The sequence below is a fragment of the Erinaceus europaeus genome, chromosome 8, assembly GCF_950295315.1.
Source record: "Erinaceus europaeus chromosome 8, mEriEur2.1, whole genome shotgun sequence".
In the NCBI taxonomy this organism is placed as follows: Eukaryota; Metazoa; Chordata; class Mammalia; order Eulipotyphla; family Erinaceidae; genus Erinaceus; species Erinaceus europaeus.
The window spans coordinates 66153350-66169235 of record NC_080169.1 but is presented as its reverse complement, the minus strand read 5'-3'; the positions used below and the strand labels follow the sequence as shown (position 1 = coordinate 66169235).

Sequence of the window (15886 nt, the reverse complement as noted above, 5' to 3'; positions counted from 1 at the left end):
CTCTCTTAAGGTTTCTCCTCAGGCCTGGGAATTTCATTGGTATTACAGAAATAGTAAAAGAAAAGGCATGTACATATTTATGTGTACATGGAGCACCTATAGGAAAATGTACAGATCAAATGAGGGTTAATATAAGTTCTTACATATTAGTATGATTGAAAGACTGCCAGTTGTGGAAAAAATAAAGCATGCAAGACTACGGGAATATAAAAGCAAGTTTATCAGGGTTTATTTATACAGATTTTCCTTGACCTTTAATCTCTATCTTTGGTGGTTAGAATATTTTTTCCTCATTGTAGAGGGAAATAATCATTCATATTAGATATTTAATACTGCATTCATAAATGAAATGGAAGGCCTGGATGTGACTTATTGAATCCACTAATTTTTAAGTATCTTAGCTAAAACTTGTCTTTATGTGAATGTATTTTCTAGGTATTGTTAACGCTATTTTGGGCTGACATATTCCACCATTCTGCATAGGAATTTCTGCTTTTTTTTGTGCTCCTTAGAGAATTTCATAAGATATCTTCTTCACCTATCACTTGCAGCTTCTCTTTCTCCAGGGTGAGGTATTTGTATAAGCATATTGTAACTGTCTACACATGTCTAGGTATGACTAAACCCATTGTGAATAATTGTCCAATATATAAACTGTTGTATTTAATCCATAGAACAAATACAAAAACTAGATCCATATTGATATAATTACTATTGCCAGTGTTTCTTATATGGAGAAACTTAATCTCTGAGAAATTAAGTCACTTTAACAAATTAGTGGATTCAATAAGTTGAAATTCCCAGGCCTGAGGAGAAACCTTAAGAGAGTAGCAGTAAAATTTTGATTTCCTTATACTGGATACAACTCTAACAGCCTTTTCCCCATTTTGTAATAAAATATTGTATAAATTTGAGATCCCAAAGGAATATATACTGTCTAGTTTTCAGATGCTCTTATTTTTTTTTTTAGACATAGCAAAATCCAACAAATGATTCAAAGATAGTGGCAGATATAGTGGGAAAAAGGCAAAGATAAGTGAAGATGGTACCCTTCAGCAGTCTGGCAAACAAAAGGCCTTGTAGCAAGAGTAGGTGAGTTCGTGAGTAACTGACAGGCATTTTTAAAAGTGTATTTGAGAGTAAATCTAGCAAACACACGTTTAAAAGGAGAGAGGGAAAATATTTGACATGTATTATAAAAGTTGCAGTGACCCCATTCTGACATTTGTGGGATATATATATATATATATATATATATATATATATATATATATATATATATATATCCAAACATATAAACTACTTCAGTATTTGCAACACTTCATATTTTACTCTAGTCCTGAGTGTAGCAGGGATGTGCATATACTGCAAAAACCCATATTCTCCTTTTCATGGTACATACTTAAAAGGTATTTCTGAGTTTTTCCTTTGTTGAATGTAGTCAATGAGATGTGTTAAGAAGTATAATGCATACAGTCATCCCCGTTTATTGTGGTTAATCAGTTCCAGACTCTACCACAATAAGTGCATTTCCATGAAGTAGTATTCTTTATTTATAAACCCAATATTTTTCATAGTTATAGCATAGAAAAATCTGTTTATGACCTTCTAAATATAGTTTTTAACATTAAGAGTCCTGTAGACATGAAATAACACCACTTTAGCTGTGCTTCTTTGTTGAAAGAGAAAATAGCCTTTGCAAGGATGTTCTTTTCCTCTTTAGGGATGCAGTAAATGGCATTCAAGTCTTCCATGATTTTCTTTTCTTTTTTTTTTTCCCTCCAGGGTTATTGCTGGGCGGTGCCTGCACCATGAATCCACCGCTCCTGGAGGCTATTTTTCCCCCTTTTTGTTGCCCTTGTTGTTGTAGCCCCGTTGTGGTTATTATTATTGCCATTGTTGATGTTGTCCGTTGTTGGATAGGACAGAGAGAAATGTAGAGAGGAGGGGAAGACAGAGAGGGGGAGAGAAAGATAGACACCTGCAGACCTGCTTCACCGCCTGTGAAGCGACTCCCCTGCAGGTGGGGAACCGGGGCTCCAACCGGGATCCTTACACTGCCAGTCCCTGCGCTTTGCACCACATGTGCTTAACCCACTGCACCACCAGTAGACGCCCCCCACCCATGATTTTCTTGCCATCTTTGATCATATCCAAGAGTTTCACTTTCTCCTGGATGGTAAGTATCTTCCTCCAGTGCTTAGTTTCATTGGCAGAAGACTCTGAAGAAGTAGCAAGTTTAGGAGCTATTGTGGGGCTTAAATAATGGTTCTCAGAAACTGCAAACACTTTCAAGAGCAAAGATGCTTCCTATGTGTAGGAATGTGGAAACACGTATAAGAGAAACACGCTCTGATTGGCTTGGTTTCACCACACTAGATTTCAAACACACACAAGGAGTGGTCAAGCAGCTGCACCAGGCGTTAAAGGATTTGCGGGCATGATTAAATACATGGGCCTACAGTCCATACATACAGTAATTTTCATTTTCATTTTAATTGTAATACATGGGTGTATAACTGAACCGTACAACCAAGCCCACACTATATCATTTTCACTGTCTTGACCAACTTTTTAATGAATATATTTGAAAAAACTTCAAAAGAAGGAAGCTGCATAAGTCGAAATGCAAAGTGGTGAGGGGGGGATTGTATTTCCAAGTCTGGCGTAAAAAAGTTTCCAGCATGATTATTTGAATTACCTGGTGAAAAGATAGAGTTTAAATTTCAATGAAACTTGGGTTCTACTGATTAAGTGAACAGCAGAGTTGAAAGTATATGAATCCTTAAATGATAGTATGGAAACTGTCTACGTAACCAAAATCATATAGTCATCTCACTAATATTTGGGAGTTACTTACATAACAAATATGCACAGCCAAACAAATAATCTGAAATTCTATCTCTTTATGCCTTATAATTTGGCTATAACTGTTTGTATAAACACAAAAAGATTAACACAAACTTGTTGAAATCAGAAATCACAGCTAGGTTTTGTTTACAGGTAATTAGTTACTTAATCTGTTCCACAACTATTATTATTTCAATCTTTGTATTGTTTACCTGAGAACTATCAAAAGTACTATCTGTCTTACTTTCCTATTCCTTGTCTGGAAGAAAGTAGACATGTTCAAACTTCAGTGGTCACTCCAGTCAATATTGTTTTAAAAAAATCACTGCACACTCACAAATCTGTACTTTCCTTCTTAAAATAGGGTGTTGACCTCAAACACAAACAGTTTTAGGCTACATCTACATGGGTGACCATGTGTGGCATAAAATAGATTTTCCAGCATGCGTTTATTTGGCAATGACTTAAAAGTGCAACCAGATGTTTTCATGGAGAACAGCTTTTTCAGCCACAAGTGTTTCCAATTTAAATACGTTTGTTTTGACTCTATTTTGCTGCAGATGGAAAACATCCATTTTCTTTCTTTCCAGTGGGGATAGACAGTGAACATTGGCAAGTCTCAGAGAGAATGATTACCAATGTAGACAAAACTTCAGTGAAAGCTGTGTTTCCATAAGGAGAACTTTTTTTAAGACAGTTTTGCATTTTAAACAAGTTGGCTCATTTAAGGCCATTTTTCTCTCCTCTAATTTGTACCATAAGTTTTAGACATCTGTATGTGTTTGATCCAAAGGAACTACCTTACTTTTAAGTGATAAGTCAGAAGGATCTATTCAGAATGACAGAACAGCTCCTGGGCATGCCATCAATAGCTACTGTGTATAGATCTTTAAGCATTTCTTATCAAAATGGAGAACCTTTTTACCAATTTTATTTGTAATTGGCAGTCAGAAGTAATAAAAATGTAAATATCAGTTTAACTATAGCAGAATTTTTAAATTAAAAAGCACCTTCTATAAGAGTTTAGAATTATTTAGACATGCATATAAATCGACATTTTTAAAATTTTATTTATTTATTTTCCATTTTGTTGCCCTTGTTGTCTTTTTATTGTTGTTGTAGTTATTATTGTTGTTATTGATGTCGTCATTGTTAGATAGGATAGAGAGAAATGGAGAGAGGAGGGGAAGACAGAGAAAGTGAGAGAAAGACATCAGCAGACCTGCTTCACTGCCTGTGAAGCAACTCCCCTGTAGGTGGGGAGCCAAGGGTTCCAACTGACATCCTGATGCCGCTGGTCCTTGCATTTTGTGCCAAGTGCAACTCTCCTGCATTTAAAAAAATATTTATTTATTTATTGACGTTGTTGTTTTATTGTTGTTGTTATTGATGCCATCGTTGTTGGATAGGACAGAGAGAAATGGAAAGAGGAGGGGAAGACAGAGAAGGGGAGAGATAGATAGACACCTGCAGACCTACTTCACTGCCTGTGAAGCAACTCCCCTGTGGGTGGGGAGCCAGGGGCTCGAAGATCCTTATGCTGGTTCTTGGGCTTTGCGCCACCTGCGCTTAACCCGCTGTGCTACAGCCCGACTCCCCTCCCCTGCATTTTTAACAATGTGAGAATGATATTTAAATTGCAAAGACACCATGACTTTAACCCTAATTTTCTTAATATTTGTTGCAATTTCACTTTATTTTGAGGCATTTCTTGAAATATAAAAATATTCTTTAAAATTTTATTCCCTAATACCTATCTATAAATAAGAAAATATCCAAATGTTGTTGTAAACAACAAATTATAATTATATTCCTCTAAAATGTGTAATCTCTGCTAAGCAGAATATGTTTATCCATGATATATATCTACTATTTACAAATAGTATTTTAAAATGACACAGAATGCTAAAATAAATACTAACTTTGTGTTAGTTCTTAAATTCATAAGAGTCAAGGTTTTGTCTTCCCTTTTGTCTCCCCACTCTCAAGTGTTTTTCACTTAAGATGTAAATCTTCGTGGGAACTATTCGAATTTATAGTCCATATTTTTTGAGATAGCATTACTCTTTCTTATCTCTCTTTACAAGCCTTTTCTGTCATTAATTTTTCTATGAAATTTCAGCAAATTCAAGCAAAAGTAATGTTCCTCAAAAGACTGTGCACTCGATGATGAGTTTATGCCTCCCTTTATATAATCGCCTTGGCTTCAATGTGAAGGACATTGGGAAACCAAGAGCTGGAATAACCCATAAAAGACATTGTGCATGAACACCCTGGCTTAAGCCCCTAGTCCTCATCAACAGGGAGAGTATATTCAGGAGTGGTGGAGCAGGTTGTCACTCATTCTTTCTCTATCTCCCCCTTTCTGGCACCACTTCTTTCTGTTCCTATCAATAAAAATAAACAAAATTTTGAAAAATGTTTTAGAAGAATAAAGGACATTGGCTCATAATAGTTCCCTGTTTAAAAAATCCAAGTTGCAGTTAGATTATATTTGATCTAAAACCTCTCCAGGGCTCTCCTAGTTTTTTATCACTGGTGATGGTAGTGGTGGTGGAGGGAGTTAAAAAAAAAAAAAACTTAGTTTACTAGATCCCAGAGATAGATAGTATTTAAAGAATATAAGTGATCACATATTGCTTGAATAGCACATGGAATTGACTGTTGGCTGAGAAAAACAATAGATTAAATTATTCTTTATGTATTTATTATTGAATAGAGACAAAAGTTGAGAGGAAAGGGAGAGACAAAGAGGGAGAGAGACAGAGACACCTGCTTCACCACTCCAGAATCTTTGCCCTGCAGGTGGAGACCAGGAGCTTGAACCTGGGTCTTTGCCCACTTGAGCCTAATGGATACATAGTACTTATCTAACATTATCTGGAAAAGGAAAAAGTAACAAATCACCATTTATACCTTTCCTTAATTGCACTAGTCCCATTTTTATTTCTACTTTTCAATGATAAATATGAAAATGAGAAATGTACTAATCAATCTATATGTTATCTATGGTGAGAACTGTGCTTCATTGCACTTCAAATTGCATTTTATGGAGAAATACTACCTCTCTGTAGTTGTTCTAGAAAATTTATATTTATATCAATACCCTATAGATACAACAATTTAGTTTAAACTGACACTACCTTATCCTACCACATACAAAACGGTTTATTCTATTCCTTTTTTTTTTTTTTTTAAACCAGAGCACTATTCAGCTCTGGTTTATAGTGGTACTGGGGATTAAATGTAGGACACATGGTGCCTCAGGCATAGAAGTCTTTTTGCATAACCATTATACTATCTCCCCAGCTCACACTTCCCTTTTGTTTAAACATATAATTTATTTTATATTGTATGTTCTTTAAAATATTTTATCAGCTAGTATATTTAATATCTTTGCATTTGCGATATTAAGTTACTATTCTGTAGATTAATTTTTTCGTAAAAGATTTCCTTTTCCTATTTGACAAAGATTTAATAAACTGGATGGTTTCTAGCATCTATAAATCACATATAATTTCTATTTATTATTTTGGAAATATTTGTGCCTTTTGTATGTTCATGTGGAGCCTACACAGGTGTGATTTTAACAATCCTGGGCTGCTTTTTCATTCAGAGAGAGAGAGGAAGCACATCACTGGAGTTTCCCATAGTGCCATGGCAATCTATGTGGTGTCCAGACTCATATCTTGGTCATGAGCATATTTAGAACATATTATGCCCTACCAGGTGAGCTATTTGTCTGACCCTTGTAACTCTTCTGAAACCATGACTGCAAAGGACCCATATAAAATTTTGCAGCTACAAATGTGTCAGAGCTTAACTAAATGGTATTTTAATGATTATCTGCAGGAAAAAAAGTATGAAAAGAATACAGATGTTGAAAATCATTGTCCATGCTCTATAAAACTGAAAATAACTTAATTTTAGAAATGTCAAATGATAGTATATTTGTGACATAGTTTCATTTTATAGTAAATTTAAAGAGCTATTGTTGAAATACATGGTACAAAAGATTATGGTGATAAATTTGTAAACAATAGTTCCTTTTCATAAATGACCTAATATACCTGTGGGAAATTACTAGTCTCTACATCTGGCCTATGGTGACTAATACTGAGCAATCAATTTGGAAGATCTTGATTCAGTAATGTTGAGTAACCATAAAGTTAAAACATTCTAGAATGGCTCAAATTTAGTCCATAAATAGCAAGTTCTCACAAAATCAGTAAAGTTATCTTTGAGAAGTATTCAGTAAGCCTTTAATACAGTTAATTCTATATTAATTAATTCTTTTTTATATTTCTTGATTGAGGAATTAATGGTTTGCATTCGACAATAAATACAATAGTTTGTGCATTTGTAACATTTCTCAGTTTTCCGCATTTCCATTCAACTCCCATTAGGTCCTCCTCTGCCATTATGTTCCAGGACCTGAAATCCCCCAATCTTCCCACCCCCCCACTCAGAGTCTTTCACTTTGGTGTGATACACCAACTCCAGTTCATGTTCTGTTTTTTGTTTTCCCTTTTGTTCTTATTTTTCAATCTATCTGAGTGAGTTCATTTCGTATTCTTCCTTCTCCTTCTGGCTGATCTCACTTAACATAATTTGTTCAAGCTCCATACAAGATGAGGTGAAGAAGGTGAACCCACCATTTTAACAACTGAGTAGTATTCCATTGTGTATATATACCACAACTTATTCAGCCACTAATCTGTTGTTGGACACTTGGATTGCTTCCAGGTTTTGGCTATTACAAATTGTGCTGCTATGAACATAGATATACATAGATCTCTTTGGATAGAAAGTCTTTGTTGCTTTTGGATGAAACTCCAGGAGAGAAATTCTTGGGCCATTAGGCAGGTTCACTTCTAGTGTTCTGAGAAATCTCTCGACTACTTTCCACAAGGGTTATATTGAAATGAAAAATCTATAGGCTCCTGGTGGACACCCACTTCTACATTCCAGCATCAACGTGGTGGGCTCTGATGGTAGCCAACCTGCTTTCACCTTTATTGTCACCTTGATGGACTCTGTTTCTAACTAATCAACTTGTGTCACTCCCAGTCTGAAACTGATAAAAGCTAGGTGCTGTGGGCCAAGTATATGCAGTTCTGGTAAGCATCAACATGTAACCGTTAACGTAAAATAAACATAGCTCTCTGTCCTCCACGTGGCCTCAGGTCTCATTCTTTGGTTACTTTTGAGCGATATTACAATCATTTTTTTATAATTTATTTTTTATTTAAGAAAGGATAAATTAACAAAACCATAGGGTAGGAGGGGTACAACTCCACATGATTCCCACCACCCAATATCAATATCCCATCCCCTCCCCTGATAGCTTTCCCATTCTCTATCCCTCTGGGAGCATGGACCCAGGGTCGTTGTGGGTTGCAGAAGATGGAGGTCTGGCTTCTGTAATTGCTTTCCCCGCTGAACATGGACATTGACTGGTCAGTCCATACTCCCAGTCTGCCTCTCTCTTTCCCTAGTAGGGTGGGGCTCTGGGGAAGCAGAGCTCCAGGGCACATTGGTGGGGTCTTCAGTCCAGGGAAGCCTGGCCGGCATCCTGATGGCATCTGGAACCTGGTGGCTGAAAAGAGAGTTAACATACAAAGACAAACAAATTGTTGAGCAATCATGGACCCAAAGGTTGGAATAGTGGAGATGAAGTGTTGGGGGGTACTCACTGCAAACTCTAGTGTACTTCTGCTTTCAGGTATATATTTTGCAGTAGTTTATGGATACGTGTGAACATATGCGCTCTCTCACAGAAACTGGTGTATATTTAGGTTTTGGGGCTTTGTTAGAAAGTGAACCAGCTGGGATGGAATTAGAGTATACTATGAAAGGAAAGGTCTCACCGGAGTAATGAAGCTGAAGGGTTGTCATTCCACACCTCAAGTCTCTGGACACAGTCTGAGCTGAGCATGTTGAGGTGGCAATCGTTGGATTGATTAGGTTGCGATCCGCAGATGCAAGATTATTTGATATGGATTGGGAGAGGCATGCGGGAAAGTGGGCCCTATCATAAGGTTCCAGTACTGGGGGAATAGGCTCTATAGTAGAGACGTGAGGTTCCTGCTGTCTTAGGGTTCAAAAAGACAATGGATAGTTACTGTTATCATCACATTATTTGGTAATTGGGTTAACTTTGGAAAGTCCTTTTGTTAGAGTTTGCTGTATAGTACCCAGTATCTTCTATGTAGCTGTGCCATTGGTTGCTTCTGATCTACTTGGTCTAGGCTTTTGAGAGAGTTCGCCTATCAAATACACAGCCTATATATTAAAAAGACTCAGTCTGTGTTTTAAAACCTTCGAGACATACAATTAATTTTCCCCCTCTCATATTAATTAACTAGTGATTTATATGACTACACTTTACTAGGAGTGTACATAAACACTATTCCCACCACCAAAAGACTATGTCCCATCCCACCTACCCATCCCCACCCCACACAGGCCCAGGAAGCTGCATGTCTACCCCTCACCACAGGGCTTTTACTTTGGTGCCCTACTTACATTTTGGTCAGGTCCTGATATTAGTTTCCCTTTCAGATCTTCTTTCTCAACTACTGTTGATGAGTGGGATCATCCCATACTCATCTTTATCTTTCTGACTTAGCTCACTTAACATAATTCCTTCTAGCTCTGTCCAAGATAGGTCAGAGAAGGTGGATTCATTGTTCTTGATAGCTGTATAGTATTCCATTGTGTATATATACCACAGCTTTCTCAGCCACTCATCTGTTGTTGGAAACCTGGGTTGCTTCCAGGTTTTAGCTATCGTGAACTGTGTTGCTATGAACATAGGAGTACACACCTCTTTTTGGTTGGGTGTTATGGAGTCCTTGGGTTATAATGCCAGGAGAGGAATTACTGGATCATATGGAAGGTCCATGTCTAGCCTTCTGAGAGTTTTCCAGACTGCTCTCCACAGAGGCTGGACCAATTTACATTCCCACCAGCAATGCAAAAGGTTTCCTCTGTCCCCACAACCTCTCCAGCATTTGTTGCTGCTGTCCTTTTTGATGTATGCCATTCTTACAGGAGTGAGGTTGTATCTCAATGTTGTCTTAATTTGCATTTCTCTGACAATCAGTGACCCAGAGCAGTTTTTCATATGTTTGTTAGCCTTTTGGATCTCCTCTGTGGTGAATGTTTTGTTCATATCCTCTGCCCATTTTTGGATGGGGTCATTTGCTTTTTTGGTGCTAAGTTTGCTGAGCTCTTTATATATTTTGGTGATTAGTTTCTTGTCTGATGTATGGCATGTGAAGATCTTCTCCCATTCTGTGAGGGGGTCTCTCTGTTTGTTTAATAGTTTCTTTGGATGTGCAGAAGCTTTTCAATTTCATGTAGTCCCATTGGTTTTTTTCTGCTTTAGTCTTCCTTGCAATTGGGTTTGATTCATCAAAGATGTCCTTGAGGTGTAGGTGGGAAAGTGTTTTACCAATGTTTTCCTCTAAGTATTTGATTGTTTCTGGTCTGACATCTAGGTCTTTGATCCATTTGGAGTTGATTTTTGTTTCTGGTGAGATAAAGTGGTTCAATTTCATTCTTCTGCATGTTACAACCCAGTTTTCCCAGCACCATTTATTGAAGAGAGCCTCCTTTTTCCATTTAATCCTTTGGGCCCCCTTATCAAAGATTAGATGCCCATAGGTGTGGGGATTTATTTCTGGACTTTCAATTCTGTTCCACTGGTCTGTGTGCCTATTTTTGTTCCAGTACCATGCTGTTTTTATGATGATGGCTTTATAATATAGTTTAAGGTCTGGGAGTGTGATGCCTCCATTTCTGTTTCTTTTCCTCAAGATGGTTTTGGCAATTCTAGGTGTTTTCAGGTTCCAGATAAATGATTTTAGTGTTTGTTCTCTTATCTTAAAAAAGCTTGGTGGACCTTTGATGGGATTTGCATTAAATTTGTATATGGCTCTGGGGAGAATATTCATTTTGATGATATTTATTCTTCCAATCCATGAGCATGGGACATTTTTCCATTTCTTGGTATCCGTTTCTATTTCCTTGAGTAGAAACTCATAGTTTTCAGCATACAAGTCTTTCACTTCTTTGGTCAACTTTATTCCTAGGTATTTGATTGATTTTGCTGAAACAGTAAATGGGAGTGATTTTTGGATGTCTTCTTCTTCCGATTTAGTGTTTGCATAAAGAAATGCCACTGATTTTTGAACATTGATTTTGTAGCTTGACACCTTGCTATATTGCCTAATAACTTCCAGTAGTTTTCTGCTGGATTCTTTCGGTGTTTCTATGTATACTATCATATCATCTGCAAATAGTGAGAGCTTGACTTCTTCCCTTCCAATCTGTATTCCTTTGATTTCTTTCTCTTGCCTGATTGCTATGGCAAGAACTTCCAATACTATGTTGAAGAGTAACGGTAACAGTTGACAGCCCTGTCTAGTCCCCGATCTGAGGGGGAATGCTTTCAGCTTCTTTCCATTGAGTATGATGTTGACTGTAGGTTTGCTATATATAGATTCCACTATCTTGAGGAATTTCCCATCTATTCCTATTTTTTGTAGAGTTTTGAGCATGAATGGTTGTTGGATTTTTTCAAAGGCTTTCTCTGCATCTATTGAGATAATCATGTGGGTTTTGCCTTTGCTTTTATTGATGTGGTGAATGACATTGATTGACTTACGGATGTTGTACCAGCCTTGCATTCCTTGGATGAATCCCACTTGGTCGTGATGAACAATCATTTTGATATGTTGCTGTATCTGGTTGGCCAAGATCTTGTTTAATATTTTGGCATCTATGTTCATCAGAGATATTGGTCTGTAGTTTTCCTTTTTTGTTCTGTCCCTATCAGCTTTTGGTATCAGGGTGATGTTGGCTTCATAGAAGGTGGAAGGGAGTATTCTTGTTTCTTCAATCTTATGGAAAAGCTTAAGAAGTATGGGTACTAACTGTTTCCTGAAAGTTTTGTAGAATTTGTTTGTGAAGCCATCTGGTCCAGGACTTTTGTTGTTGGGGAAATTCTTAATAATGGTTTCAATTTCTTTGTCTGTGATTGGTGCATTTAGATTTTGTGGTTCTGCTTGGTTCAGTTTTGGAAGAACATATGTCTAGGAATTTGTCTATTTCTTCCAAATTCTCTAGCTTTTTGGTGTATAGTTCTTCATAAAAGTTTTGCATGATTCTCTGGATTTCTGTGGTGACAGTTGTGATATCTCCTCCATAGTTTCCAGTTCTATTAATTTGAGTCTTCTGTCTTTTTTGTTTGGTGAATCTCGCTAGGGGGTTGTCAATTTTGTTTAATCTTTCAAAGAAGCAACATTTGGCTTCATTGACCTTCTGTATAGTTCCCTTATTTTCGATCTTGTTTATTTCTGCTCTAATTTTAGTGATTTCTGTCCTTTTGGTTGCTTTAGGGTTCCTTTGTTCCTCTTCCTCTAAGTCCTTGAGGTGTGCAGTAAGCTCGTTCATTTGAGCTTTTTCTTGGTGTTTAATATGTGATTGTATGGCTATAAGTTTCCCTCTTAGTACTGCTTTAGCTGTGTCCCAAATATTTTGATAGGTTGTGTTTTCATTTTCATTTGTTTCCAGGAACATTTGAATTTCCTGCTTGAGTGAGTCTCTGACCCAGTGGTTCTTAAGGAGCATGTTGTTTAGTTTCCAAATTCTGTGTCTTTTAATAATTTTCTTTTTGTTGTTAAATGTTAGTTTTATTCCACTGATGTTGGAGAAGATACTTGGGATGATTTCAATGCTCTTGAATTTATTGATGCTGTCCTTGTGGCCTAACATGCGGTCTATCCTTGAATATGTGTTATGTGGATTTAAAAAGAAGTGTATTCCAGTTTTTGGGGTGAAGGTCTCTGAAAATGTCCAAGAGGTCTAGTCTGTCAGTCTCTCCATTTAATTCTCTTGTTTCTTTGTTAATTCTCTGTTTTGTTGATCTGTCCAAGTGTGAGAGTGGGGTATTGAAGTCTCCCACTATTATTGTATTACTATTGATGTATTTTTGAAACTCTTTCAGTAGGTGCTTGATGTGTTTAGTTGGTCCGTCATTGGGTGCATAGATGTTAATAATTGTTAAGTCTTCTTGGCTGATTGATCCTCTCATCATTATGTAATGTACTTGCCTATCTTTTATTACTTTATTTAATTTAAAATCTGTTGTGTCTGAGATAAGAATGGCTGTTCCTGCCTTTCTTTGTTGTCTGTTAGCCTGTATGATAGTTTTCCATCCTTTCACTTTAAGTCTGTGTTTATCCTGTTGTGTCAGATGTGATTCTTGCAAGCAGCATATGGTTGGGTTATGTTTTCTGATCCATCCCCCACTCTGTGCCTTTTGATGGGTGAGTTTAAGCCATTGACATTTATTGATGTTATGGATTTAATGTATTGTAGTGCCATTGTTCAAAAAATTTTTGTTTGCTCTGATATATTGCAAGTATTATAGTGATGATCTTGTTTATAAGAGGCCTTTTATAACCTCTTTCAGGGCTGGTTTGGTGATGGTTGCTTCCTCTAACTGTTGTTTAAGAAGGTTTTGATCCCTCCATCTAGTTTGAATGAAAGTCTAGCAGGATATATTATCCTTGGTTGAAACCCTTTTTCATTCAGGGCTCTATAGATATCTTGCCATTCTCTTCTGGCTTTTAGAGCTTGAGTGGAGAAGTCTGCTGATAGTCTTATGGGTTTTTCCCTTTATGTGACGTTTTGTTTCTCTCTTCCAGCCTTTAGGATCTTTTCTTTATCCTTACTCCTTTTCATTGTGACTATGATGTGTCTTGGTGTCTTGAGGTCTGGGTTGATTCTGTTTGGTACTCTCTGGGCCTCTTGAATCTTGATGTCCTTACTGTTATTCAGGTCTGGGAAGTTTTCTTCTATTATTTCCTCTAGAATGTTTGCTTCCCCTTCCTCTCTTTCTGCCTCTGGCAGGCCAATTATAAGAATGTTACTTCTTTCGAGATCATCCCATATGTCTCTGTTGTTGTTTTCAGTGTCTCTCACTCTCTTTTTGAGCTCTTTCACCTCTTTCTTAGTTTTCTCTAACTCATCCTCTGTCTGACTAATTCTATTTTCTGCTTCTGTTAGTCTGCTTTCCCTCCCCTCAGCTTCTTTCCTCAGTTCAGCTATTTCAGCTTTCAGTTCTCTAATTGCCTCAAGATAATCAGTATTTTCCCTGGGGGTATCAACTGTTGTTTCCCTAATACTGCCATTCCTTTCCTCCAATGTTGTTTTCATTTCTGTGATTAATAAGTTTATTATTGCTTGTATACTTTTCTTATCTATGGTTACTTCTGGCTGATTTGTAGTTTCTTTTGGGCTCTTGTCTTCATTCATTGTTGTAGCAGTTTTATTTGCTCTTGATCTACCCATTTTTCTTTTTAATGTGCTTCTTAGTTTTATGTTCTGTTGTTCCTCAGTTGTTGTGTTTTGAGTACAAGTAACACTGTACTAAATACCTTTATTGCAAATGCAATCACCAACCTCATAAATTATAATAGCAACTGAAGCAAGGATTGAAGCAGTTTAACCACTACCAGTTAGCCAATGTCTCCAGTCTGTGAAAAAATAGCAACCAAGTCCAAGTGAAGAAGACAGAGAAAGGAAGAAAGGGATAGCAAGAATAGACAATTATACAAATCTACTATCCACTGTATATTCTAGGGGTAGCAAGAGGAGAAAGGGAAGTAGAGTAGAGATACACACGTAGAGAGTCCACTCTGAGTAGATTTCTTCCCCAAAATAATTCACAAACGAGTATCAATGAATTCAGAAAGCCAAAGAAGGAGGAAGAAAGGAAGACAAGAAAAAAAATTTTTTTAAGGAAGAAAAACAAGAGAGAGAAAAGAAAAAAAAATAAGAAAAATAACTGTAATAAAGGAGCACTGAAAGGAAAGTTTTTAATTAATTTATTTTATTTTACTTTATTTTTTAATTAGCTAGGATGAGGGAGAAGGGGAGAGTGGGTATAGAGGAGGTAGGAGTAGTGAAACAAGTTCCTCTCTAAATGGATGAGATGCCCAGTCCCCTAGCAATGGAAAATACACTAAGAGTTAATTCTGGTTAACCTAAAGCGGGGGGGAATAGATACACCTTTATGTAATATTAATAATAAAATAGAACGAGGTAAAAAACCTCCCAAATTGCCTCAAGCCACCTGAGCAGAGGCAGCTGATAGTTAAGAAAGTAGAAGAACAAACAAAACAAGAAAATAACCCAAAAACCAAAAAAAAAAAAAAAAAAAAAACACCTCAGGGCAGTCTTTCCTTCTTGTAGATCCAATTGACTATTTAAAAAGAAAGATGGCTGAGGGTTTCAGAAAGGAATAGACTTGGAATGGAACCTCTGTTGAACCAGGAATCTTGGTAATGAAAGAAGCTCAGCAGGGAAGCATACCAGGAGCAGCTTTCTGGCACCCAGAGTCTGGTTTTTGTGTGGGGGTTGCGCTTTGGGAATAATAAAAAAAATTTCCTTTCTTTTTTCCTCTATATTCTAACCCAAACTGCGCTATATTTGCCCCCTTGGTGTCACAGCTAGGACCCCGAATTCACTGTCCTGCTGAAGGCAAAAAATCCTACCATTTCCAGCAGTTGTTGTCGGATCTCAGACCAGAAGCTACTTCTCAGTCCGCCATCTTGGCTCTGCTGCTTTGTGTACTTCTTGCTCTTTGTGCGTTTAACCTGCTGCACTACTACCAGACTCACTTCATTCCACTTCTTTATTTCTCTTTCTATTCTTTGAGTAGTGACTCATAATTTTGGCATATATGTCTTTAATATCTTTTATATTAAACTATATTTCTTCTCTATCAATATTTTTTCCTGGCATGTATTTCAATAGCTAAATAATAATCCACTGTCACGTTGATATACATAACATTCTATTTTTGTTGTTTGATAATTAGTCAATCATAAATCTATATCTGTTTATAGTGAATTTGATAATCATTAGAATTTAAAGTCAATTAGAACACTATATAATTATATATGGCATGCAATAATATGTTAGTTTATAATCAAATACATAAAATCTGGACTAATTTATC

General features: G+C 36.8%; 1 pseudogene; it reads right to left on the bottom strand.

Moving 5' to 3' along the window:
• LOC132539723 (cadherin-related family member 3-like) overlaps positions 1–15886 on the bottom strand; it is a 208172-nt pseudogene that overhangs the window by 144553 nt on the left and 47733 nt on the right.